This window comes from Orycteropus afer, unplaced genomic scaffold, assembly GCF_000298275.1.
Source record: "Orycteropus afer afer isolate SDZICR_OR568_19922 unplaced genomic scaffold, OryAfe1.0 scaffold00006, whole genome shotgun sequence".
NCBI lineage: Eukaryota > Metazoa > Chordata > Mammalia > Tubulidentata > Orycteropodidae > Orycteropus > Orycteropus afer.
Window position 1 is genome coordinate 16,241,259 of NW_006921593.1, and position 27,314 is coordinate 16,268,572.

Consider the following 27,314-nt stretch of genomic DNA (forward strand, 5'->3'; position numbering starts at 1 on the left):
ACACTACTGCAGGCCATGCTGGGTCGTCCTGAGATAACCCCCACGTGACTGTTCACGCTACTGCAGGCCATGCTGGGTCGTACTGGGAGAACCCCCACGTGACTGTTCACGCTCCTGCAGGATATGCTGGGTCGTGCTGGAAGAACCCCCATGTGACTGTTCAACTACTGCAGGCCGTGCTGGGTCGTCCTGAGATAACCCCCACGTGACTGTTCACGCTACTGCAGGCCATGCTGGGTCGTACTGGGAGAACCCCCATGTGACTGTTCACGCTCCTGCAAGATATGCTGGGTTGTACTGGGAGAACCCGCATGTGACTGTTCAACTACTGCAGGCCGTGCTGGGTCGTGCTAGGAGAACCCCTATGTGACTGTTTACACTACTGCAGGCCATGCTGGGTCATACCGGGATAACCCCCATATGATGGATGGCCTTCAGGTAACAGGTGAACTTCCTGTGGCTGTTTCCTGCTAAAAATTGGTCTGTAAGGCGCTGTGGCATTACTGTTGCTGCTGGGTGGGAAACTTGTGGGGTTGCTGGTTCCCAGTCTGGCCTTTCCTGTCCATCCGTCCCAATAGGCACATGAGGTGGCCCTGCCCTCTTCTGGACAGGATTCCTTTCTGAAGTCTCATCTTGGCCTGGCCAGCCTTGTGGATTCTTCTCTTCACTTCTCACCTTCTCCCTGTTGACCCCAGAGTGGATGTTGCCTCAACGTGCGTGTCTTAGTAGGTGGTGGGTTATGGGAGGGTGCGTTCCACACGTTCCGATAACCTGGCATGGGTTCTTGAGTTGTTTTATAAGGAAGGTGAATGGGGCAAGTTGATTTTTTTTTTTTTTTAATTCTGAGGGTGTGGTAGGGATTAGTGACCTGTACTGTGTATTGCAGCGTGGAATTTATAGCAAGTTCTGCAGCTACATGACACTGTAACCAATGTTGCGTGGGTCAGCTGCCCATTGCTCAGTGGCTGGACTCAAGTTGCAACATCACTGTTGGACGTGTTCACCAAACACAAGGGTGCCAATGGGTTCTCACCCTGGGAGATTAGTGTTTTCCTTGGTCTCCTCTCGTTTGCTTTGGGTTGCCACGTGGGGCTTAGCCTGACCACTGGGTGGCACTTAGGTTGGGAGAGGTGGACAGGATGGGCACTTCTTTAAGGCTGCATCTGGGGCAGTGGCCCATCTCAACAAATGCCCGTGACTCATTTGGCGAAAATTCAGCAGCCAAGCATGATTTAAAACAAATCCTCCCCCCAAAACAAAAACCAGCCACTCTGAAAAATTGGTAAAAGTTTATTATAAATTCAGGGATCTTATTTATCCTAAAAGGGGAGTATTTCTGAAAAAATACTAAACCGACTCATAGCGACACCCTTTGGGTTTCTGAGGCGGTAAATCTTTATGGAAGTAAATTGCTCAATATGGAGGAGTGGCTGATGGGTTTGAACCACCAGCCTTCTGGTTAGTAGTCAAATGCCTTAAGGCACTGCGCTACCAGAGCTCCTTTTTCTGAAGAAATGGGGGACTCTACATTGATGCCCCCAAAGCATTGGCTTTCAGGTCAAGGAAGCTGGCCTGCAACCTCGTATGAAAAGCACACGCGGTATCAGGTCTGGGCATGCACAGAATCACCCAGAGGCCACTCCAGGTGCCTTGTGCAGATGGATTTAACACATAGATTAGGTGCTTGCAGGGGTGTGGCCGAGGCTGAAGGGAGTCTGGGTGGTGACCTTCCCCTGTGGGGGAGCTCCCCCCACTCTCCCCTGGATGACCCTGGGCTTTGATTCCCACCCCCACTCTGAGAGGCCACCAGCACCCCAACTTAGGCCCGGCGTCTGCAAGTCGCCTCGGGCAGAACGGATCTCATGGCTGCTGTGTTTCTGGGCCTGGGGAGTCCTTACTGTTCTGTCAGCTCTATTGGGAGTGGCTGGGGGCCGCCCGTCTGAGGAGTCAGTCAGGAGCATGAAGCAGGACAGCGATGGCGGGGCTGTGGCAGGCACATGGCCACCACCTCCATCCTTGAAAGGCTGTCACGGTTCATAGAGGCCTCTGTTCTGCCCTCTGGCCTGGACGCTGTGGGGAGTCAGGCACTGCTTTCCATATGAGCTAGCCCTTTTTCAGCTCCGTGGTATGGCTTTACCTGTCCCTGGAGATGTCCTGGCCGAGATAGGCCCGTGGCTTGGAAGTCCACCAGGAGGGTTCCTACAGACTGAGAGGTGGAGAGGTGCCCAGAGTCCCTGGCACGCCAGAGCCCCTTCCTTCCATCCGTGTGTGGGTCTTGGTGGGACAGGTGCTAGGATGCAGGGGAGAGCCCCTAGGCCAAGGGAGACTGGGGGCGGGCAGCAATGGTGAGTCACACTTGCCTTTTCCTTTTTTAAATTAACAGGCTTTATTGTTTAGAGCATTTTAGGTTTACAGAAAAATGATGCAGGAAGTACAGAGTTCCGATCCCCTTTCCAGCTGTGCATGCTCACTCCTGTTATGAACATCCGGCCTGCCCTACATTTGTTACAGTTGATGAACCACTATTGATACAGTGTTATTAATGGAAGTCCTGTCATTTATCTTAATAAACAAAGTTAATCTTCTTTGCAAAGATTTTCTTCTTGTCTGTGGTTTCTCTTTTCATTCTCTTAACAATGTCTTCCTAAGAGTAGACATTTTTAATTTGAATGAAATCCGACTTACCAAGTTGCTGCTGTCGCAGACGGGGCTTTTGGTGTGGTAGCCAAACACTGCCTGCAAGCCCACAGCCCCCTAGCTCTCCTCCTATGATGTCATGTGGTCCCCAGCTCTCCTCCTGTGATGTCGTGTGGCCCCCCAGCTCTCCTCCTGTGATGTCGTGTGGCCCCCCAGCTCTCCTGTGATTTTCCCAGAAGTTGTAGAGTTTTAGGTTCATCATCTGTTCCGAGTTAATTTCTGTGGACAATGTAAGCCCTGTCTCTCTCTCTTCAACTCTTTTGTTGTTGTGTGTAGTTGTCCAGTTGTCCCAGCTGTTACAGCCTCCAAAAAGTAAAAGAGCTGAAGGGAACATCCATCTTAACCAAACTTTAGCATTATTTTTCCTTCCCTCCTTACAGGCCATCAGGCCTCCCCACTCGAGTGCAAACCCCCCACATTCCTCCTTAGCTTCCCTTGCAGGCCTGAGTGTACCTACTCCCATGTTTTCCCCTCCATGTAGAGTTAATCTTTCAGGGGCTGGTAGAACAATTCCTCCTGACCACGGGTAGTTTATATCACTGACCAGAAGAATAACAGGAGGTCACAAGGCAAGACGACTTACTGGATAACAAGAAGATTGCATTACCAGCATTCTGCACACCCCCTGTCCCACAGCCTGATTCCCTGTGCAACCCTCTCTCAGCTTGGGGAGACAGTCTTTGGCAGACACAGTCCCCTGTCTCCTTGGGTATTGATACTTAATAAACGCTTTTCACCTCATCCTGTTGTCAAGAAACTGGCTCTGCTCACAGCAGATAGTTAAGAACTGTGTTTGTCTGGCGTTAGCCCCATCTGTTGAGATGATGTTCTTTCTATTAGCTCCTTGGTCTTACTATCTATCTGCCTTAGCTGCGTCATCCGACATTGGTTGTCCCTGTTGTGCAGACCCGCTCCCAAGCCCTTTGTCTTGTCTGCTTTGAATCTGCCTGGCCAATTACTTTCTCTGCTCCCTCTCCTATCCACGTCGATCACCAAAGCTGGAACTTAAGTCCTCAGGTGGGATAGGCCTCAGTTCTCCTTCGGTGTTGTGTTGTTGGTCTTTGCCTTACCATGTAAACTTTAGAATCAGTTTGTCAATATACGCAAACTGTGTGCTGGGATGTCCAGTGGGATTATGTGGCTCTACAGATCAACTAAGGAAGAGCTCTGTCTTGACAATACAGAGTCTTCCTGTCTATGAACATGGGCAGAGAGCAGCATCTTGACAATATGGAGCCTTCCCATTCCTGAACATGGACAGAGAGCTGCATCTTGACAACATGGAGCCTTCCCATCCCTGAAAGTGGGCGGAGAGGTGCATCTGGACAATATGGACTCTTCCCGTCCCTGATTATGGATAGAGAGCTGCATCTTGACAATATGGAGCCTTCCCATCCCTGAACACGGGCAGAGAGCTGTCATCTTGACCATATGGAGCCTTCCTGTCCGTGAACATGGGTGGAGAGCTACGTCTTGACAATATGGAGCCTTCCCGTCTGTGAACACGGGTGGAGAGCTGCATCTTGACAACATGGAGTCTTCCCATCCCTGAACACTGGCGGAGAGCTGTCATCCTGACCATATGGAGTCTGCCTGTCCATGAACACGGGTGGTCTCAACATGCATTTATCTTCTTTGGTTTCTTTCAGTAGAATTTGTAGTTTATTATTTTGTTAAATTTGGTGCTAACGTAAATTTTGTTCGTTATTCCAATGCCAGGTGTTTATTGATTTTAACTTTTGTATGTCGACCTGAAACTTTGCTATAGTTGCTTATTAATTACCTCCAGGAAGTTTCTGTCAATTCTTTGGGATGTTCTACCTAGACAATCATGTCTTCTGCAAGCAAAGACATTTCTGGTCCGTATGCCTTTCAATTCCTTCCCTTCCCTTGTGGCCTGGAAGGAGATGAGTCTGTGGACAGAGGAATCAGTGGACATGGTGGTAAGCATGTCACAGGGTGGTGAGCATGAGAGTGGAGGGGTATCATAAGAAATGTGGCATTATGTACTCACGTTGTTGTTTCATATTTTATTTTTAAGTAATTAAAGATTCATAGTAAGTAATAAGAAATGTTTAGAGAAGACCTGTGTTCCCCCCACCCAGTCTCCACCCTGGGATGACTTCTTGCATAATCAAAACCAGGAGGGCAGCATTGCTGCACCCACAGAGCTCATTCAGTGTTCACTAGTTTTAATGCACTCGCGTGGATGGGGGTGCTGTGGGAGTGTGTGTATTTTGTGCTGGTGTATGTGATGTGTGTGCACGTATGGGGCGTGTGAGAGAGTATGTATTGTGTGTTTATGGTGTGTGTGTGAGTACGTGTATGGCATGTCTGAGCATGTAGAGGTGTGTTTAGGGGATATGTGTGTGCAAATGTATGTGTGTCTGAGTTGTGTGTGTGCCCACATATGCTGTATGTGACAGTGTGTGTGTTGTGTGTGTATGGTGTATTGTGTATGGGATGTCTGTGATTGTGTGTATGGGATGTGTGTAGGATGTGTGTGCGTGTATGGTGTGTGTAGGGTGTGTGTAAGGTGTGTGTGTGGGGTGAGTGTGTGTAGTGTGTGTGAGAGTGTGTGTGATGTGTGTGTTGGATGTGTGTATAGGAGAGTGTATACATTGTGCATGCACACGTACAGTGTGTGTACCTTTGCAGTTTATCACATATGGAGTGTGTGTGTGGGTGTGTGAGGGAGAATGCTTCTTTGTGTGTGTGTGTATTGTGCATGTGCATGTATGGTGTGTGTGTGTACCTCCGCACTTTATCACACGTGTAGCTGTGTCTTGTTTGTGGGTGTGTTTGTGACATGTGAGAGTATTGTGTGTGTGCTTGTATGGTGTGTGTGCACCTCTGCACTTTATCACACGTGTAGCTGTGTCTTGTTTGTGGGTGTGTTTGTGACATGTGAGAGTATTGTGTGTGTGCTTGTATGGTGTGTGTGCACCTCTGCACTTTATCACACGTGTAGCTGTGTGTATTATGTATGGATTCATTGTGGCATGTGAGAGTGTGTATGGTGCATGTATGGTGTGTGTACACCTCTGTACTTTATCACACATGTAGCTCTGTGTATTGTGTGTGGGTGCATTTGTGTTGTGTGAGAGTGTGTATTGTGTGCATGCATGGTGTATGCACCACTGTACTTTATTGCACATGTAGCTGTGTATTCTGTGGGTGTATTTGTGATGTGTGAGTGTGTGTTGCATGTGCATGTATGGTACATGTGCATCTTTACACTTTATCACACGTGTAGCTGTATGTATTGTGTGGGTGAGTTTGTGACGTGTGAGAGTGTATGTGGTACACTTATGGTGTGTGTATACTGCTGCACTTTATCACACATATAGCTGCGTGTATTGTGTTTGGGTGCTTTTGTGACGTGAGAGTGTGTATTGTGTGTGCATATATGGTATGTGTGCATCTCTGCACTTTATCACACATGTAGCTGTGTGTATTGTGTGGGTGCATTTGTGATGTGTGTGTGTTGTGTGTGCACCTCTGCACTTTATCACACATGTAGCTGTGTGTATTGTGTGTGGGTGCATTTGTGATGTGTGTGTTGTGTGTGCATGTATGGTGTGTATGCACTGCTGCACTTTATCACACCTGTAGCTGTGTGTGCCCACCACTACGGTCAAGATACAGAACTGTCCCGTTACACCTGCTGGTGGTGTCCCTGGCATCCACTGAAGGATGTTCAGGTGGTTTGCGGTTTTTTGCTTTTGTGAACGAAGCTGCTGTGAACGTCCATGTCTGTGGTGCTCTTGCTGGGCTGCCAGGTGGTTGAAGTGTGGTTTGTTTCATAAGAAACTGCCAGGCTGTGTTCCTGAGTGGCCGGGCATGGTCCCTCCCCAGCTTTGTAAGAGCTGCCCCTCCACATGCTTATCAACACTCCCGTGTCTTGGCTGCTCTGACCGTGGTCTTGTGCTTGAAAAGGAGCTAGGGGAGGCAGAGTGGATGCCTGGCTCTTCCAGGCTTTGCTGATATGCATGGGGCAGCCAGGTGGCCTGGTCTTGGGGGCTTCCTGGCTGGAGGGTTGGGGCCTCTGCTGGGGCCCACAGGTGACGCAGCATTGTCCCCGTCTGTGTCTGACATCTTTTCCTCAGTGTACTGGAGCTTCTTGGGACGGCTGTGCTAGCCACTCACTGGGCATGTTCAAAGTGCACAGGTGGAGGTCAGGGCAGCCGCATAGCCTGCATCCTGGTCTGGGTGAGTAAGCCAGGATCTCTCAGCTACTGAAATGGGCTTTCTTGGCCTGTTTGTCAAATCTGAAAAACCCCAGGGCAGCTGGAGATGGCCCAGCTTCCCTCACTGTGGTGGAAATCTGACACCCCTGGTTCTGAGCCAAGGAAAACAGGACCCACTCTGCACCAGCCCCCAGAAAACCCCCGCTGTGCTCGGGTCAGGCCCTGGGCTTTCGTTGTGGCTGCGGTCCACCGCGAAGGCATCCAAGGGCTTGCTTCCTTGGGGGAAGGAGTTCATCACTCAGCCAAATGCAATTTTAGGAAAGGATGTTTGTTATCTTTCTGAGTAATGCATGATCGATGCAAAAAAAATCAGGAAACGCAGTGAAACACACAGTAGGAGCCAGCAGCCCTGAGGCCTGGCTTGTGAAGGCCCTCCTTGTCAGTGTTTCCACAGCTGATAAGTTGCCTTTCCTGGTGTGACAGTGTTTGTTCCCCTCATCTGCCCTGGGGCTATCTCTTTATTCTCTCCTTATCTTCCAGTATAAAGGGAAGAAAAGGTAGCTCAAGGCATCTGAATTTCTCTCATGAGAACAGTTGTCTCCCATGTGCATGTCCCGCATTTGTTTTTCTCTTGTGAATCACCTACACATGTTTTTAGTCAGTTTTATCCCCCGCCCCCCACTCCCTCGTCTGTCAGTCTGTCTGTCACACTGTGGTGGCTTGCGTGTTGCTGTGATGCTGGGAGCTATGCCACCAGTATTTCACATCTCAGCAGGTCACCCATGGTGGGCAGGCTTCAGTGGAACTTCAGCACTGAGACCAGGAGGAAAGGCCTGGTGATTTCCTTCTGAAAGCCCGGGAGAACCCTCGGGATCCCAACAGCGTGTTGTCCATCACCGTGCTGGGGGAGGGGCTTCTAGGTCGGAAGGCGTGATGAAGGACTCAGGCCACCAGCCGTGGTGACGGCGGGACAGCACTGGCCACATTTGGTTGTGTTGTACGCGGGTATGGTTTGCCCTGAGCAGCTAACAGCTCTGGGTGCTTCCTGGTCAGTTTGAACAGATGCTTTCTGTGCTGAGAGCCCTTGTCTTTCCTGTATGTTCCAGATATTTGCCCTCTCATCTTACTAATGGCTTTGCCCAAACATACAAGCAACCCCAGCCCCAGCCCCCAGCCCCCAGGGGTGCTGCTGGCATGCTTCTTGGTCCTGCCCTGGCCCTCCAGCCTCCTTCACCGCACCCCTGCCTGCTGGGAGCGCCCCTGCCTGCTGGGAGCACCCCTGCCTGCTGGGTGGCCCATCAGGAGTTACTGCTCTCTGGTTAGTAGAGAAAGTGTGGACGGGGTACGGTGACGGGTACCGTGCTGCCCAGCCCCCCCTGCACCCCTGATACATGGTTTGTAGTGTAGATACGTGCCCTTTGGTTTCTGTGTTTCCAGAAGCCTTTAATGGGAGGGCAGGGACTGTGGCAAGGGAGTCCTCTTATAGATGGGACATTTCACCTGCTACTCGTTTGTCCGTGTTTTCAGCAAGACTTGGGGCAGCCCAGTTAGCTGCGTTGGTTGGCTGGTTGTTGGTTTCAGTTGGCCTCCTTGTCTGGGGTGCCAAGGACTGGTCAGAAGCCCTGCACTGATGGCTTGTGTTTGCTTGTCTCCATGTCTGTCTGCCCCCGTCAGGCTCGGCTCTTTACTGGAGCTCTGGTAGCATAGTGGCTAAGGCACTTGACTGCTAACCAGAAGGCTGGCGGTTCAAACCCACCAGCCACTCCTCGGAAGGAAGGTTGGGCAATCCTACTTCCGTAGTGATACTGCCTCGGAAACCCAAAGAGGGGTCGCTATGAGTCGGGGCCGACTCGACGGCAAACAACAACAACAAGAAGCACCCAGCCCAAGGAGCTCTGGTGGGACAACAGTAAGTGCTCAGTTACTCACCAAAAGGTCGGTGGTTCACACTCACCCAGCAGCTCCACAGGAGTAAGACCTGGAGATCTGTTCCTGTAAAGATGACAGCCTAGGAACCCTATGGGACAGTTCTGTGTCACATGGGGTCAGTGTGGGTGGGAGGCGACCAGACAGAAACAATGACACCAGCCTGGTGCTTAACAGTGAGTCATCCTCAGTAGGCATTTATGAATGAATGGGTGGGGTTAGCTTCCCCTCAGATGCAGGGAGTGAAGGGTGCAGTGGCCAGGGGGATGGAGCCTAGTGGAGACAGGCATCTGGACCACAAGTCCAAACTCTGGGCCCAAAGGTGGGGTTGCAGGTGGTGATCAGGATGGCAGTCTCAAGCCGGGGGTGGGGAAAGGGTAGCACCTCAGGCCTTCCCGGGGCTCCGACAGCCCCTGAGGTAGAATCTTTGTGTTCTGGTTAGCTAGTGCCGCACTGGCACGAATATACCACAAATGGGATGACCTTAACAAATGGGAGTTCATTCTCTTACAATTTGGAGACTTTTTAAGTCCAAGTTCAAAGTGCCAGGCTCTAGGGGCTGGGTGAAAGCCCCTCAGCCTTGGGCTTCAGCTTTGCCTCCAGCTCCCGGCCAACTAAAGCTAGAGGCTTTTCTTTACTCAGACAGCTGCTGGCTGCTGAGGCTGCCAAGCCCAAGGTTGACAGTTAACAAGGCACAGTCCCAATGTTACCAAATCACATGGCAGTCCATTAATTCAACTCCATTGTAAGTCCCCAGGTTGGCAGAGCATGGCAGGCTGCTGAACAATGACATGGCTACATGCAAGGTCCAAGTGTGCCATAGACTAGAGACTATCCCCAAGGCTTCTCCTTATATACAGGAAGCAGACCACACCCCAGAGACAGCTACTCAGCTGCTTGTGGTAGATCACACCATGGAGTTGATTGCCAGTCTCATCATGGGTAGTAACTACCACCAGTTGCCCAACCACTCAACCAGGCCCAGCCAGGTTGACATACAAATATAACTACCACACCTTGTAGATAGTTTAAAGATTCTCAGCTTTCCCACCTGGAAACTGCTCCCTTGACTCCCAGGGACTGATTGCTGACCTGAACCTCAAATGGCTCAACTGAAAAACAAACTGAGAAAGCTTGACTTTGCTATCAGTAACCAAATGGGAATTAGAGAAGGCCGTGGGTTAGCTTCTGAGGTGGCCTTTGGGTTCGTGATTTTCAGCCTTTTGGGATCTGATCACTTGAAGAGTCTTAGTTTTGTTTTTTTTTTAATTGGATTAAGGTATTTAAATAAACCCATGCTTATTCTGAAACTTTTGAGTCCTGCAACCAAACCAGACTCACTGCCGTCCAGTTGAATCCAACTCATAGTGACAGAAGGATTGAACTTCTGAGTGTGGTGGGTTGGTTGGCCACCGTGCCTGTTGGGATGGAGCACATGCAGTCCCATACAGAACAAGCAAAGACTCACAACCAGACACAGCGCGTGAAGCAGCAGAACATGAGGGACAGAGAAGATTTCAGGGCTGCCGGACAGGAAGGGACGGCAGTGAGGCATCCTATAGTCTGCTTCCCTCACTCCTCTGCACACACCAGCAGAGCAGCGTCCGGTCTGCCCACCTGGGACACCCTTGTCCCCATGCTCTGTGTGTTGAGAAAGCATGACCTTCCTCGGGACCTGCTGACAGGCCGGGGAGGGAATAGCATTGCAGTGACGGCTGGCACTGATGGGAGGGATGGTGCTTCCAGAGGCAGCTTCTGGTGGCGTTTCTGCGTGATGTGACTGTATGTGTCTGAAGCTGGGTGGGAAGTGCCTTTCACGGAGAAAGGGACATTTCGGTGATGTGAATAGCCTCAGAGCATTTTCAGGTTTCTAAAAGCTCTGAAACAAGGTAGTGTTTTTTTGTTTGTTTGTTTTAAGTGTCCTTTTGTTTTCAATGGAAAACCACACAGGGGAAGAGATAAGAAATGAAATCTTTGCGTGTTCTTTTCACACCACACACCACAGAAATGAAATGCCTAAGCAGTGTGTCTGTCAGAGGTCTGAGAATTTATTTGAGCTTGTTCCTTATTCCAGGGCCTACTCCGGTGAACGGGAATCCAAGGGCACTGACAGCTTGGTGCTGGGGCCGTTCTTAGTGGGGACTGAAAGTCCCACCTGACTTGGTGCAGGGCCTTTAATCACGGATTTCTTCCTTACTTGGGTCCACATCCTTGGATGATCCATCAATGGGATTAAGGGGAGAAACTGCCAACCAAACATCACGTGTGTGCATTTTTGGGGAGGGAATAACTAGTTTCCGTTAGGTCATCAGAAAGGCCAGATGCCATCTTTGCACAGTTCTGTGCCCTTGATCCAGGGTTGTTGGAGGGTGTGGGGTAGGAGAGAAGTACAACTGACTGAGACTGAGGCCTGGGTTTGATGCCAGTGCTGGTGGCTGTACCCAAGCTCCAGCTTGTTCTGCGAACCAGGGAGAAGCTGCTGGCCACACTGGGCCATGGTCAGCACTGAGCAGAACTGCGCGCAACGGGTGAGCTCCCAGATGGCGCTCCCGGCCACACCGGGCCGTGGTCAGGACTGACCAGAACCGTGCATGACGTGGGCCACACCTGGAAATGCTGCCGACCACACTGGGCCATGGTCAGGGCTGAGCAGAGCTGTGCATAGAGGGTGAGCTCCCGGATGGCGCTCCAGCCAGAACTGGAAATGCTGCACCTCCCCACCTGGATTGCACGGTAGGTAGTTAGTAAGCGGCATCCCGCTCCTTCCGCTGCCCTCTTTCTGTCTGCTCCCACCACCTGTTATGTGCACGTGTCCTGTAGATTTAATTTGTAGATGGTGATTTTAGCAGCATTCTTCATTTTGATTTTCAAAATAATGCTGATTTTTTTTTTCCTTTATCAAAGTAAAACAGACCCATTGTAAAATTTTCCAAAAGAGCAGAAGAGTTTAGACAGGAGATTTCCCAAAAGAACAGAACGGTTTACACAGGAACATTTGTAACGTTTCCTTAAGGATTGAGAGCATGCATGATTGGCTCTCAGGTTTTCAAAGGCAGCTCCATCACACAGGTGATTTATGAGCCAGTGATTCAAGTGTCACTTTCAGGCTTTTTGCTATTTTTGAGCTTGTGCTTGGCACAGTGAGGACGCCAGGGTGTGGGCGGCCTTGGCCTCCTGTGGGCCCAGGACATGCTCTCCTCTGTTCTACCACAGCCCTCGAGGCCAGAGGCAAGATAGCACCCTGCTGGGTTTGAGGAGGAAGCCCTACATGGATTCTAACCCCAAAATTAGAAGTGTAAGTCCACCCAGAGGCACTTTGGAAGAGGGGCTTGTCAGTCTCAGTCCAAAAGATCAACCGTTGAACCTTCCAGAGCCTGGTTCCACTCTGACCACGTGGGGTGGCTTGAGTCGGGGTCGGGTTGATGGCAGCTGGTTCCTGAGGTTGAGGGAACCTGTTCCCGTGGCAGATGGCAGCGCCAGGCCCAGCCCAGGTGCCCTGACCGGACTGCTCTCACGCGTGGTCCGTTTGCTCTGCTTGGCTTTCGAGGGGGTGTTGTGCTGTCATTGGTGTGAATGACTGGCCATGCTGTCAACTGGCTGTTTGGAAGCGTACGTGAGATTGCTGTAGGAGGAACTGAGAGTGGTAAGCCCTTAACTGTGCTTGTACCTCTTCCTTAGACCCAGTGATCGGGGTGACCGTTTACAGAGCAGCTGGTTTTCTGTTCAATGGTTCAAACACATTGCTCTGTGGCATTGATTGCAGTCCCCACCTTGTAACAGCCTGCTTCCCACTTCTTCCCTGTGTTTCCTGTTTGCACTCCTCCTCCTCCCCAATCTCCTCCTGCCTTCTGAGCTCTCACCCTGGGCATCTGATCTCGTTGGGTTGGCTGTTTTAAGGAGTGGGCGCCTCCCTGCATTACTATTCACGTCATAGGCCTGCCTGTCTATTTGGCTGAAAGTTGAGTCATGGGTGAGTTCATTTCCGGGCCTGAGGGGTCTCTGTCGCCAGGGAGCCTATGTGCCTGTCCCTGCCCGGTCACTCTTCCCAGTGCTGCTCTTTGTAAGGTTGGCACGCTAACAAGAGAAGAGGCCCGGGTGGAGGCTTCCTGTCCAAGGCTGTCTTCTGCTGGGGTCATTGCTGCTCTTGAGCTGTCCTGGGGAGGCCCTCATCTGTCCTCACCGAGGTGAATCAACGGTCCGTTTATTTGTGGATGCTTATTTCGTTGGTGCCCTTCCTAACGCTCAGGGAGCCGGTCACTGGCTGATCGGACCACACACCCAGGGAGCATCTCCATTATGAAGCCGAAAATTCCAGAATGCACAGATTAAGTGGTGTGTTTGTAGTCTTTTCAAAATTATTTTTGTAATGGTCTGAGAAGATTTCCCAGGGTGGTGTGCTCACAGCTGGGAAAACAGTGGTGGCTTTGAAGATGGTTTTCCCAGGCGCAGAGCTCACATCCCCCGCCGTGCCGACCGTAAACACGGCCGGTTCAGGCTCACCATTCCTTTGGCTGTTTTAATGGTTTAGACTCACCATCCCTTTGGCTGTTTTAATGGCACAAGGACGGCCTGTTTTCCACAGGAGTGGCACTGTCCCCTCTCAGGAACACACTCTTGTGAACTTGGAGGAAATAGTACTTCCTTTGCCCACGTACACTTGTGAAAGCAGATACGAAGCTAGGGGTGTCGAGTCTCATACAGAGTGGGGACTGTCAGGTTCTCAGGTGCTAGCGTCCATCCTGTGGTCATGGGTAGTAGTTGGGAAGTCAGGTGAGTGGACGTGGTGGCTAGGTCTGGCCTCAGCACTGTGGCAGGTGGGACTGCACCAAGTTTACTCCTGAACGTGCAGCACAGGTGCTGCCTAAAATCAGGTACATGGCCTGCTAGGCCACCTGACTCAGAAGTGCAAGGTGGAGCCCAGTCCCCCACCTGGCAGGTGGCTGGGGCAAGTCCTGACATGCACAACCAAAGGACCGTCAGTGCCTGACCAGGGGCTTGGACTTGGGCTGACCATCAGCGCCTGACCAGGGGCCTGGGCTCTGGCTGACCATCAGTGCCCCGGCCAGGGGCAGGCTTGGGCTGACCATCAGCACTGGACAGGGGGCTTGGACTTGGGCTGACTGTCAGTGCCCCAACCAGGCAACTGGGCTTGATGTACAGCAGGGCTAAGTGACTGGGCCAGAGACCAAGGGGGAGGCTGGGGACCCACACCTGTGCTGTGTGCTATGACACCGAGTATGGGTAGACACCCCCGTGTAGGCTCTGTGCCTGCTGTCCCCTCAGCTCTCCTCGGCCAGTGATCGTTGTAAAGGTGGCCTATGTTCCTGAGGTCAGGCGTCATACCGGGCAGTCAAGGTTGGTCAGGAGTTGCACCAGGAGATGTCTGCTGATGACACTGACTTTGGGAGTCAAACACAAGGCTAGTCCATGAGAGGACGGCTCCCAGGGCCGCTCACGTTTGTTTGCTGTGGTGTCACTGTAAACTGTGTGATGCACGCAGTGGATAAGGAAGACCCGAGAAGAGTTGATGCCTTTGAATTGGGGTGTTGGTGGGGAATGTTGGATGCTCCATGGACGGTCAGGAGAACAAACACGTCTCCCTCAGAGGAAGTGCAGCCAGAAGGCTCCTGGGAGTGAAGATGGCCAGACGCTGTCTCTCATCCTTTGGACGTGTTGTCAGGAGGGACAATCCCTGGCGAAGGACATCCTGCTTGGTAAAGCAGAGGATCAGCGAAGAAGAGGAAGCCCCTCAGCGAGACGTTCTGACACAGTGGCTGTAACGATGGGCTTAAGCACAGCAGTGACTGTGAGGCTGGTGCAGGAGCAGGTGGCGTCTCATTCCGTCGTACGCAGCGTCAGTGTGAGTCAGAACTCTGACAGCACCTGCCAACAGCAGCGACGAGGGGTGGATAACCTGTCAGCTTCTTCGCTTAAAATTATCCGTTGGAAACCCCCTGGAGCAGAGCGTGCTCTGTACACACAGGGTCCCCATGCCTTGGAGCCAGCGTGACAGCAGCTAGTTGGTTTTGGAGGCGGGCTCTGGCTCTTCTGTTGAAGTGGCCACGTGGCCTGTGTGCTTCCTAATGACGGTGGGATTCACCCTCAATGGATGAAAGTGTCTACTGTGCCTCCCCAGGCTGAGCACTTCTGCAGGGTGGCCTTTGTGTGGTACAGGGGTCCCAGACCAACCAGAACCGGGACAGGCATGACGGGCAGTGTGTGGGCATGTAGCCTGGGGTCCTGTGGCCATTTGTGTTTCGTAAGAAATAAAGCATGTGGTACTTTCTGTCTTCCTGCTGCCCTGCGTTCCCTCTCAGAACAAATGGCCCGTCCCACATGTGCTCCTACGTTTTTAGTTCTCCAAGAAGTTCCTTGGAGACAGCACTGCTCTGGCTTTTACACAGCCTATGGATCTTGATGCATTAAATGCAACCAGAACTTTTTTCAAGAAAATACACAAGGGGAATGGTTGTACTTTGAGGCACAGGGCTGAGTGAGTAGCCGGTGAACAGCTGTCCCTGTGTCTGTGGTGCTGACATCTGAGGGCTTGTCCCTGTGTGTGTGTGTGTGTGTGTGTGTGTGAATGGTATGTGCACATGTGTGTGCATGTATGAATGTGTGAGTGTATATGTGTTCTGCTCATGGGTAGAGGGTAGAAGGCATAGGGTGGGTGCTCTTAGCACCTGCCTTTCAGCCTAGAGCACAGAGGGTATAGCCTTTAGGTGGGAGCCAGGTATGGGCAGGTGCCCTTGGTCACGTAGCTAACCACTCACCTCCCCTGTGGTAGGCTGTTGTCTGGAATTGGCCTGGAAGGGCCCTTTCCTCTCAAGGTACCTGTATGTCCCATGGTGATTTGCACACATTCCCTCCAGCCCAGCATTCCTGTTGTTGGCAATGGGGAGGTGAGAACAACTCTATTTCCAGAAAGTGTAATTGTGAATGGCCTTGCAGACTTCCTATAGATGTGGCTGCCCTGAGGCAGAGGCCACGTGGGCTCTCCAGGAGATACTTCTCTGGGGCACAACTGCCAGCTTCTCAATCCCGTGGCCAGTGGGGCTCGGTCCCCAGTTCTTGTCAGCCCCGTGGCACATGGGGCTTGGTTCTTGGTTCCACCCTCTGCCATCAGCCATGGTTTCTTGGGATTAGAGAGACACAGTGGAGGCTGCAGCTGGTGGTCTGAGAAGGGGCCTGCTCTCCTCCCCATTCCTGGGTCATCTCGCTCTCGAGTCAGCAAAGGAGGCGAGCAGCCTTGGCAGGGCCCATCTGGGCCATTGTCACTGCCTTTCTCTAGGGCAGTGGCAGGTTCACTGGGACGTCCCCAAGGCAGTGTGAAGGTGCTTACCTGGGTTTCCATGGGAAGGTCAGAGTGAGATGGAATTAGAGGCTGTGTGGATACAGGGACTTGGGGGCCAAGAGCCAGGCCCATTCATCCACCTCACAGCGCCTGTCATGTGCCACCTCTGCAATGCTGTCTGGGCCTGTGGGACCTGATCCATCGCCAGGGAAGACTTATCTCAGGGAGAAGTCAAACGGGGAGGCCAAAATGCAGCCAGAACCTTGGGCACTGCAGGGGGTGGGGAGCAGGCTCTGTGTGAGCATGATTCTCTCCCAAAGAGCTCTTGTGTTGGTGGGTGCTCATGGTACCTACACCTGTGATGCACCTGCAACATACCTGTGATATCCCTGTGCTTTTTACACCTGCCATATACCTGCCATACTCACACATGCAGTACTAACACCTGGGATACTCACACCTGCGATACTCACATCTGTGGTACTCGTATCTGCAGTACTCACACTTGAGATACTCACACCTACAGTACTCCCACCTGTGATACTAACACCTCCAGTTCTCACACCTGATACACCTGTCTTTTGTCACTTAGTCAGGATCCCAGGGAACAGTGTGGTAAATTTAATAGACACCCCAGACCGTTAGATTCCCACTGGGAAAAGAGACAAGGCCTGATTGACTAGGCGTGTGTAAGAGGGGAGCACTTTACAGCAAGTGGTGGTGGGTGGCTCCCAGGCTTCAGCCTGTGTATCTTCAGGCAGCAGAGTGGGGCCCCAGCTGCCCCCGTGGGGTGAAGCCTCTGCAGAGAGCATGGCCGTGGCTGCCATGTCAGTGGCTCTGCAGAGATGGCACGTGTCTGCTAGGAGGCCACAGTGGGAAAGTGGCCCAGGGCTTGAGAGAAGGTATGGACCACACATTAGAGCAGGTGGCACAGTAGCACTGAGTGGGTCTAGTTCCAGAACTTTATCATCACTGCAAGTGGAAACCCTGTGTTCATTGAGTCTGCTCTGGACATTCCATGCAGTATGTGTCCTGTTGTGTCTGGTTTCTCTCACTTGGCATTGTGGCATCAAGGTTCATTCATGAGCAGCATGGGCCAGACTCCATCCTTCTTTATGGCTGAGGGATGGTTCACTTTGTGGACAGACTATACTACGTGTATCCGTCACCTGCTGATGGACAGTCAGGTTGTTGCCACCTATGGATGTTGTGAACACTTTTGTCCAAGGTCTTGGTTGAACACCTGTTGTCAAGTCTTGGCCATATCCCTGGGAACAGAACGGCTTTGGGGCATATGGCTGGGAACAGAATTGCTCTTTTAACATTTTGCCTTGTCAATGATTGTGTTACCGGAGCCGTCGAGGGAGACGCCAGGACCAAGCAGGATGATGAAAAAAGGAAGGACCTTTATTTCCGTGTGCTACCACAGACTCAGTGGATTCACATCCAGAGACAGCCTTGAACAAAGGCTACATTGGGCTTTTATGGTGCTCTTCTTCCAGGGTATTCGGGGTAAAAGGGTGATTGGTTCCCTGCAGAAAGAGCACCTGCAGCTAGCAGTTTTTACAGAAGTTAAACGTGCCTGAGCGGAAGTGAGGAGGGGGAGCAGGACAGAGGAATTTCCCACCCTCTGCACATGGTTCTCAAGCTGCCAAGCTGCATGTCTCTGGCCTCACAACAGGGTGTTTCACTGCTTGGGTTGGGCAGAGGTTGTAATTCATTGTTAATGTTCCTTCATTTCCCTCTCTGGCCCCGTTGAGGCTCCTTCGTACTTCCTAGATGTTAAGGAGCCTCACTTTCTTTAATTCAGTTTGTTCTATATCATCTATTTTTAGACAACAATTTGTAAGATTAAATTTTCCACATACGCCTCCCTCTGAGGTTAAGAGATAATCCAGGGCTAGTTGATTCTGGTGTATTGTTTGTACCTGTGTGTATTGTTTCATTAGGAGATTGAGAGCTCGAGTAATCTCATTGGTGATTATTTCTAACACTGTTTGTAGTCTAGTAACCCTGTTAAGTATATAAGTTGGGGTTCGATACCCCCAACTCCCATCCTCAGCCATAATATTGAATAATTTTTCAATCTGTATCATTCCAGCTCCACCGGGACTTGGCTGAGTTATATACAGGAATCCTGAGAGTTCCTCCTTTCTGCAGGGGTAGGAGGAAGAGAAAGGGCAGATAGTCTCTAAGGTACAGGTACCTGTCTAACCCTGAGGAAGGTGAGTGTATGCCTTCCTCTCACAGATGCAGTATAACCTATTTGGGGGCTTCTAGGCTGGTAAGTAACTTGTGATTATAAGGAGTTTATGTTACTGAAGGTTGTATGTGGATTTTGTGGGGCAGTTTGGTTGGTCCCAGACCACCAGTGAGTACAATTTGAAGTACCATTATGTATCTGTCCGTTAGTGTAAATTAGATCCTTTACTTCTGTATTGTAGTTTTTCCCCTTTTGCTTGGACCCTGAGCGGGTTGTTTTGATACACTCTGTATTTTTACAGAAGTTAAATGTGCCTGAGCGGAAGCGAGGAGGGGAGTATGGGCAGAGGAAGAAGGGAGGTGGAGCAGGCCAGAGGAATTTAGGCGTTAGAAATAATCACCAATGAGATTACTCAAGCTCTCAACCTCCTAACAAAACAATACACACAGGTACAAACAACAATACACCAGAATCAACTAGCACTGGATTATCTCTTAACCTCAGAGGGAGACGTATGTGGAAAATTTAATCTTACAAATTGTTGTCTAGATACAGAGTTTAAGGGTTATGAGAGGTCAAAGTAACAGTTAAGGGGGAATATGAATAGTAAAGTCCAAGGGATAGGGTGATGAGTCCCAGGACAGTCGTACCTGTGAGTGCAGGTCCTTGAGCTTCAGCTGTGCGTCGACCAGTCAGCCCACGGAGTGACTGGAGCAGGGCGCTGTAGATCTGTGGTTCTCAAGTTGCAAGGTCACCTTCAGAGAGGTCTGGGGGTGGCCTTGGATTTCCCAGGAGTTGTTAGAGTTGTCAGATGTAGCCCTTTTAATTCTGGAGTGGTAGATTTATGAGCCGATACCTTTAACCTTGACTGCCATTGGGGGTGGTTAGAATGACAGTAAGTGGTTCCTTCCACTTAGGTTTGAGGGGGCTAAGTTCCAGTCCTTTACCCCCATGCGATCCCCTGGCTGGACTGGGTGTACAGGGAAGAAGAGCTCATGGGGAGGCTTTCTGCACCCATTTCGCCATCTGTGCTGACACTGGACCCAGTGCTTTTAGTTGGTTACTAACTTCTCACCCCTTTCCCAGCGTGTTCCAGGCCTGGACTGAAGGAGAGGTCGGGGCCTGGTGAGAAGAATCTTACGAGGGGACCACCTGGTGGTTTTCTGGGGGAACATCTGGTTTTTAGTGACACCACGGGAAGGGCTCGTGGCCAGTCAGGTGCTTCTTAGCAGAGTGCAATGAGCCTGGCTTCCATAGTCCCGTTGATGCGTTCTACTCGGCCTGAGTGCTGGGGCCTAGAAGAAGCAGCATGTAATTTCCAATTTATGCCCAATGCCTGAGTTGTTTCTTGTAAATAAATTGGGGTTCGATACTTCCAATTCCCATTCTCAGCTCAAGTGGCCGGGTCATAATAGTGAATGATTTTTTCTGGGGGCCACTCTGTATCCTTCCAGCTCCACCAATACCCCCAACTCCCATCCTCAGCTCAAGTGGCCGGGCCACTACTTCCGTTACAAATGCTGGTTCATTATCTGATCCTATATACAAGGGAAGTCCATACCTCGGATGGCTTCCGTAGTAAGGCTCGTGTTACTTCTCTGGCCTTCTCCGACTGAGTTGGGAAGGTTTCCACCCATCCGGAATAGGTGCACACCATTACTGAGAAATAGCGATAGCCCCCACTCTTGGGCAGTTCAGTGAAATCCACCATCAGGTTTTCAAAAGGTGCAGCTCCTACAGACTGGGTGCCAGGAGGTGGCGAGGGACTTTGCCGGGGATTGTTTTTATACCAAGTCACCCACCGCTGGCTGGCTCCTTTTGTAACTGTTGCAAGTGGAGGGCTATAGAAATACTTTCCCAGGAATTGTTTTGTGGCCTCCTGGCCCAAACAGTGGCTGAGTGAAAGTTGCTGATCAGGGAGGGGGCAAGTAGTCCAGGGATTACTGTCCTATGGTTACACAAGCATTGCCAACTAGTCCTTGTTTTGTTCAGCCCTTTCTTGTTATAACCACTGCTTTTCTCCTTGTGAATATGTTGGGTGAATTTCTGGCATCCAAGAGAGAAGGGGTGTGGCTGTTTTGGTTTCCAGTGGCTCGGCTGCCCTTTCTGCTTCTCGGTCAGCGTCCTGATTTCCTTGGGCCTCTCGGGTACTTTGCCTCAGGTGTTCCTTGCGGTGTACTGCCACCACCTGAAGGGGCCCCACACTGCTTCCAGTGAATCAAGGATCTCAGCCTGGTGCTTTTTGTTTTCCTTCCTGAAGTCAGTAACCCCCGCTCTTGTTAAGTGGGCCCGGCCTAGTCTGGGTGAGTGCTGCTGCAATGAGGTTTGCTTTCTTCTTCATTTTTCCGGTTTGCCTCACGCTTTGCTTCCTGGTCTCGGTTTATGAAGACTTTTTTTTTGTTATTTCAGGAGTTGGGAGGAGTACATGCCAGCAAAGCCTTCCAGTTTGTGGAGTTTTCAGCAGATGTCTCCCACACTCTGATTCATGAAGGCAGTGTTAACCACCCTCTGGTTCTCTTGGCTCTGGGTCAAATGGGGTGAAAGCCAGTGTGCTTCGCAGAGTCTCTCATAGAATGCACTGGGGCTTTCTCCTGGGTCCTGTAAGATCTCAGCCACCTTGTTGGTGTTAATAGCTTTTCGGCCTCCTCTTCGGAGTCCCTGCAGAAGGGTTTCCTGGTAGGTTTCCAGGTTCCGAAGATTTTCTCTCTCATTCAGGTCCCAATGTGAATTCTCATCTGGGAGGCATCTCTGGGCATACACCTGTGCAGTCATAACTCCTGCAGGTGCACTCTCCTCTGCCCACTGGGCGGCAGCTTGCAGTACCTGGCTCTGCTCTTCAGTAATGAATAGTGTGAGAAGAAGCTGACGGCAGTCTGCCCGGGTAGGGTTATGGGTTTGGAAGATAGACTGCGTGAGGTCTATCAAAGCTTGTGGTTCCTCGGTATACAGCGGGGTGTGATGCTTTCAATTGAGGAGATCGGTGGCAGTGAATGGTTGATAAACCAGGGTGTGCTGTCTCCCTTGAACCTGACCATCTGAGTCCACATAAGTGGGTGCCATTGTCTTTAGGAGTGGCATCTGTACGGCCGAGCAAAGCGAGTAGGGCTGTCCAGTGTTAACACAGGCTGGGGCTGCAGCCCTGAGCTGGCAGCGGGGGTTGAGGAAGATGTCGGGGTGTACAGACTGAGGTGGGGTGGCCTTGGGCTGGTCCCCACCGGAGTTTTTAAGTCTGGATCAGTAGTGGAGTCAGGTAGGAGTGGGGATGGTGTCTGCAGCCGGATGATTTTTAAAGATGGGTACATTGAGGCATAAGGAGGGGGGCACCAGCTCCACCGGCGCCTCCTGGAGAATGGGGGGGACTCGAGAGCTCAGGCAAAGCAGAAGGCAGAGCTTTAGCTTTCCTCTCTCCCTTTTGGCAGTGGTTCCGAGAAACCGTTAACTGGCTAACTGGCCCTCAAAGCCATGGGGGTGGACTTGTGACCAGCTGAAGCCAGGTGTCTATGTAAGGCAGTTGATCCGGGTGGCTGATGTCCCCAGTCACCACCAGCTAGACTCTCATCACAGTTTTTTTATCCATTGTTCCCTCTGATGGCCACTCGACCTGGAAAGTCAGCCATTCTAACTCACATAGGGTTGAGTCTCCCTTCCTGCATCTTTACTCCATAATTTTGTGCACCAAATCCCTTCTTAAAATTCTTTAACATGATCTGGAGTGGGGTTCCCTCTTGACTCTGAGCCCCTCCCATTTCAGTGCAGCACAGTCACCAGTCGCTTTGCTGAACCTGTTTTCCCATTCCTGTCGTGAGGATTTTCAGGTGCCTCTTAGCTTTGGTGAGTCAGTATGAGCCCCTGACCCGGAAGTCCCGCTGAGCTATCAGCCGACCTGTCGTCCTGAGCTGTATGAGGATCACCACCGGTTAGGAGAGCAGCTCCACACTTGGTCCCAGCTTCCTGATTCCTTAGGGTCTCAGTTAGCCAGACACACTCACTCACACGTCTGTCACCAACCCAAACACCCTGTACTGCCTGTGGGCTACCATGGTTTCTCTCCACTTCCATCTGGGCGATACTCAGACAGTGCCTGGGAGCTGATCAGGCTCCCCTTCTCCTTTCCAGCAGGCCTGGTTATCTGTGGGGCCCCATAACCTACCACGGTTCAGACATCCAGAGGGTGGTCATTCCTCCTCCTGCTAGGTCCCCGGAGCTGGGGGCAGGACTGGCTCTGGTCCCAATGCAGGTGGCCCGCACAGTGTCAAATATCACACTGGTGCACTCAGCAGGCCGTCTTCCTCAGATCAAGGGCCGGCCCAGGCCACCGGTTTCCTGGGGTCAACAATAGCCATGCTACTGGTCCCTCAGACAGCGAGAAGAGTGGGGAGGCTGAACCCGAGGAAATTTCCCAGCCAATGCACTAGGAAATGTTACCAGAGCCATCAAGGGAAACGCTAACGCAAAGCAGGATGGTGAAAAAAAGGAAAGACCTCTATTTCCGTGCGCTAGCACAGACTCAGCGGATTCACATTCAGAAACTGAGCCCCAAACAAAGGCCACGTGGGGCTTTTATGGGGCTCAGTCTCTAGAAGCGAGTCCACTGAGTCTGTGCTAGCACACGGAAATAGAGGTCTTTCCTTTTTTTCAATTGTGCTCACACGTGTGCTCTAAGTATGTAAATAGCATGTCCATTTGTATGTGTACCCCATCCCCGGACGATTTGACATAGATTGTGCTAGTCATGTCTCTGTGCCTCCAGAGGTGTCAGGGTGCATGCAAGGCGTAAGCACATTTTTACATAAGCTGCTGGGGCTGACAGTCCCAGGAAGTATGACACAGGTACAGTGACTGCCTCTTCCCAGGTATTCTGATTCTGTCAGGTGACCCGCTGATGTCCCATCTGGGATCTCGCACTATACTGAGTCAGTCTGACTTATATGATAGAGTAGAACACCTCCCCGCAGGGTTTCCTGGGCTGGGAGCAGACCACCAGGCCTTTCTCTCTGAGAGCCACTGGGTGGGTTTGAACCACCAGTCTTTGGTTAGCAGCTGAGCAATTCATGGCTCCAGGCTCCCTTAGGGGATAGCCCCCTGCCTATCTCGTCTTCCATGACAGACACATTTTCGGGGAGTCCGGCCCTCCAGGCCCATGTTGGTTTTTCTGGTGCTTCCTCAGTGGTTCAGACTATACACCCTTAGGAGAGTGGGATGTCGTGTCCTTTGAGGGGATGGCATCACTTCTGATGGTGCACTGTGACTGTTTCCCCATTTTGGGGTGGGAGCTGGATACTTAGGTCATTCAGGTAAGACTGTCTTCACCGTATGGTGGCCAAGCCCTGCCTGGTGCCGCTCCCAGCTCCCTCGCTGAGCCGCCACACACTGGTCTCCCCCGCTGGTGTGTGCCTTCAGCACTGCAGAGCGGTGGTGCCCACTGGAGCCCATCCCTCTTCTTTGCTGCTCAGCTGCCCCCCTTCCTTCCTGCATTTGTTAGTTTACTTTGTTGTGTTTATTTACTTTGTTACTGAGTTAGTGAAGGTAAACTCTAGCACACTATTAGTTGTCTCAGTGTGCCTGTGGAGGCCCTGGCAGCTGGCTCCTTTGGGTGTGGACCTGTCATTTTTGGAAGCATTTTCTACCTTTTGGCTCCAGGGCTCCTCCTGAACCTTCCTGCCTCACCCTAACCTCCCTCTCTGCAAGGCACCCCAGTTGTGTTCAGAGGGCACAGGTGTCAGAGACTGGGATCTGGGTTCCAGGTGGCCCCCAATGCTGGCAGCTGTTTTCCTAGATCCTTTGAGGAACAAAGCTAGGGAGTGCATGGACATGTGTGTGTGTATATGTTTACAGACATGTTCATATGTGACATACACATATCACACATGCTCACTGGACACACATACATACTTAACACTAGTGCACACACACTGCGTATACAAGCATACATATCCCAGTGTTAGAAATCCTGGGTTTAAACCAGTACTTCCGGTCTCTGCCCCATCTCACAGGGTTCACCTGTAGCCCCCTTCCTCTGTGTGCACACACACGCACACAGTGTACACAGACCCCCTGAGGACCCCGGCTCTTACAGCATCCATGCACTCAGTGGTTTACTCAGTTCTTGGCACATGTAAAACTGGGTTAGGCCGTTTCCCTCGTGCCACTGCTGAGACCTAGTCTCCTAAGAAGATCTGCTGGCCATTGTCCTGTGTCCCCCACTCTTGGGACCACAGTACACACGTAGGTGCCTTTAGTAAGGCCAGTGGTGCCTGGCCTTGCCGCAGGGGGACGCGTGGTATGGGAGGGGCGGAAGGGGCATGTCGGTCAATTATTAGCACAGACGAAGTGGGCCTGTTCCTGCTCTTGCAGTTCTGTTGGCTCCTGCATGCAGGGAGAGCCGGTCACCAGGAAACAGCAGAGCACTCAGCACGCCTTGATTTTTATCTCAGTGTTCCTGCCCCACAGAATGACGTTAGCCCCAGCTCCCAAATGCTCTGCAAGGGCACGGGCCTGCTTGAGGGGCAGGCGGGCACTGGAGTCCTGGAGCCCTGGGTTCTGGTCTCAGTTGAGTAGTATCCAGCGGCTCGTCCATGGGTCCTGGTCCCCCTGGGATTTGAAAAGAGCTCTTGCTGCTTTGTGTCGGCTGCAGCCTCCACCCTCCCCACAGCTCTGCACCAGTGAGGTGCCCACCCTGGTCTCACTGATCATAGAACAGCATCAACTGATCTCACAGGCCAGGTAGCCAGCTCCAAGGGCTGGTGGCGGGCGTGCTCTACACAAGGTGCCCTTGGTGGGATGGCTGTGGTGCTGCTGGGAGGTTTGCAACAGTGTCCTTAGGCTTCTGAGGGCTGCCTGCCTGTGCTGGTGTACCAGGCCCCGGGGGAGCCTTCTGTCCTGCCAGGGCCAGGGAACTGCCCTCCAAGGGAGTTCGGGGCTGTGGTGAGATACAGGTTCCACCCAGAGGTGGGAGGCCTCCTGCCGCCCTGCACTTTCAGGTGTAGCTATGGGAAAAAGTCAAGGCACAGCTTTGCTGGACTAATGCCCAGTCTCTCGATGGTCCAAGTGCATGCAGGTGGAGGCTCCCCATCCTCAGAACAGTGCCACGTGGGAACTGTGATTGATGGTCACAGGTGGTTACCTGTGACCCCCATGATCACCATGACTCTGCATGCACACGGTTACAGCTTGTCCACTCAGGGAACCGTGACTGACCATCTGTGACCCCCTTTTCCCCTGTGACCACTGTGGCGTCCCGCACCCACATGGTCACAGCTTGTCCGCCTCCCCCAGACCACCATGGTCACCTGTACCCACCTGGTCACAACTTGTCCACCCGGGGGACCATGACTGACCACATGTGACCCCCTGTGACCACCGTGGCCACCCGCACCCCCACGGTCACAGCTTGTCCGCCTGGGGAGCCAACCTGAGAAAATCTTAAGTTGAGCGTTGGGATGTTTATTTAGAAAGCAGGTCTCGGGCCAAGTTGAGGGCTGTAAATACTGTAAATGTGGGGAGGACACCGCCTGCTGGATGTGAGACCTGTGGTGACCAGGTCAGAGGGCCGTCTGACCTGCCTTTCTGTCCTTGAAGCACAATGGTATCTGGCGAGAAGACCAGGGGCTTCCTATGGGTGTGCAGCATTGTTCTTTCAGCCTCAGGAGCAGGGGGCTCACATGCTGGGCTGGACAACCGCTGCTCAGGGCACCCCTCCGTCAGCAGCTTCAGCCCCAGCTGAGCCCAGAGCATGGATGGCCATGACCACTCCAGGCGTCAAGATGGCCTCACGGCACCCCTGAGTTTATCCACATTTGCCATGTCTGTGACCACCTGTTTCCTCCCCCCCTCTTTCCTTTCAACTGAGTTAAAGGAAACTTTGTCATTATCAGAGGATAAGCAAAACAAAGGCCAGTGTCCCAGCTCTAAATGGAGAGTGGCCATAGGGACTGTCACACGGGAACGGCTTCGTGTCTCCTGGGAGACAGCTGCACACATGCCAGCCAGTGTGAACAGTCCTTGGGACCACGAGGGTCAGAACTGATGGCCCTTACAGCCAGTGCTTGTGGGCACAATGTACCGCAGGGCACCACAGCATGGGCTTACCGTGTGGAGTTTCCTAGAAAAGGGGATTCCCATGTGTGGAGGGGGTGTGTCCTCTGCGTCTGTGGGACAGAGAGGTGCCTGTTAAGAGTCATAAACACCAGGCTCCCAGGGACAGAGCCCAGGACGGGGAAGGCAAGTTCTGCGGTGCTCAGGGGCGACTCTCATAGAGTGGGGGTCAGTGCCTGCCTGTGTCACTGACAGCCATCCAGCAGCCTCATGTCTGTGGATTTCACACTGTAAGGGACAGTGTCTACTATCACCTCCATCACCCATACGCAGGGACCAGACAGCCCACTGCTGTCTGTGGGGACACACATGGTAACCAGACACCCCACTGCTGTCTGTGGGGACACACTATGACCACAGATGCTATAGCCATCCATGCATCATCCATGCGACCTCCCACCTTACCCTGCACTGACCTAGCTACAGAGACAGTCGCACACACCCAGCCAGGCAGTCGGCGTCTCAGAGCAGGAGGGAGGGGAATGTCACTAGAGAACCTGTCCCTGCTGCGACCAGTTAATAAGTGTCCTGACACACAAGGTGGGGCAGGGTGACCAGGGGAGTGGCTAATGAGGCCATCGTCATCTGAGAGGTGAGAGTGGCCGTGTGTGCATGAGCGAGGGGCTGTTCTTGCTCCCTTTTTAATTGTCAGTAAACTTGTCGGCACGTACATAGTACAGTACAAACCACAGACGGAAGACAGCCCTTACGTCTGACTGCATTTGTGCCTGTGTCTGCGGACTGCTCATTTCCCCCGAGAAGGCAGATGCATGGGGACATCATTTTAAGGCTCCCTCCTCCTCCTCCTCCTCCTCCTCCTCCTCCTCCTCCTCGCTGGTCAGCAGTGTCCATGTCACTTAGGGGTACTGTTCACGCAGCCAGGGGCTTGGTGGTCCTTCTCTGCCAGGTT

General features: G+C 52.0%; 1 protein-coding gene across 1 annotated transcript in view; it reads left to right on the forward strand.

Moving 5' to 3' along the window:
- CUNH7orf50 (chromosome unknown C7orf50 homolog) overlaps nt 1-27,314 on the forward strand; it is a 95,828-nt gene that overhangs the window by 8,338 nt on the left and 60,176 nt on the right. The window lies entirely within an intron of this gene.